Raw genomic sequence first — 1019 nt, 5'->3', positions numbered from 1 at the left:
TTCGGAGCACCGCTAGCTGGTTGTTGGTTGGACGGGGGCACTGTAATTCAAGGGGAGTAGTTTCTTTGACCTGGTTCAGAAGTGCTGGAAGTGCAGGTTATATGTGACTGCGCCATACCGACCGCAAGGGAACGGTGTTAACGAGTCGAGTCACCGTGGAATATCGAAGGCTTTGCATGGAGCGGATGTTCGGAGTGGTTCGGAGTTGCGCGAGGCTGTGAGTTCTGCTGTGCTTGCGCACAACAACATCCCTCACCCAGCGACAGGGCTAGCACCAGTGATGGCGTTGATAGGAACTGACGCAAGGTACTCAAATGAGTTGCCTTTAATGCGGCCGGAGGCTGTGAGAGTGGACGCACTTCTGGAGTTGCGTTTCCCGACAATGCTGAAATATGTGTCGACGGGCATGATGACTGAAGAGGAGCTTGGTACTGGGGAAAACGCGCGCGACATCGCGGTTGGTGACGTGGTGCTGTACAGGTTACACGAGCGGTCGCCGGAGACTCATAGAGGGTCGCCGTCGGTTTTCGTGAAGGCCCACAAGTGGTCAGCGCCGTGCCAGGTGGTTGCGAAAGAACACAACACGCTACATGTGCAACCTGTTGGGTTCCAGCGCGGAGTGAGTGTAGTCAGGGTGTCTGCCGCGGAGGCAAGGCATTGGATTGACGGAGTGCCGCAGCCCCAGAGGGTCCCGGAGTTGTTGAAAGCCGCGGAGGAAGTAGTGGGGTCTAGCGGGATTCCCCGGAAACGAAAGCGCACTGATAGCGAGCGAGACAACGACGACCTGGTCAAGGCGCCTGAGGAACTTGTCATGTTCTCAGTCGAGGAAGACTGTGGTCTGTCGTAGCCGTGTCTCGTCATTTGTCGTATGCGCGTTGTGTCTACGGGCCGTAAATTTTTAGGGTAAAGGGGGGGACGCAGAACAACAGTAAACCATGGTCGAGTCTACCACCCACGAGCACGACGGCGGCCTGAGTTCAGCCACGGAGGACCTGCGCGGTTCTGCTGACGACAGAACA

The sequence above is a fragment of the Gregarina niphandrodes genome, assembly GCF_000223845.1.
Source record: "Gregarina niphandrodes unplaced genomic scaffold scaffold00228, whole genome shotgun sequence".
NCBI classification, from domain to species: domain Eukaryota; phylum Apicomplexa; class Conoidasida; order Eugregarinorida; family Gregarinidae; genus Gregarina; species Gregarina niphandrodes.
This window is presented reverse-complemented; position numbering follows the sequence as displayed.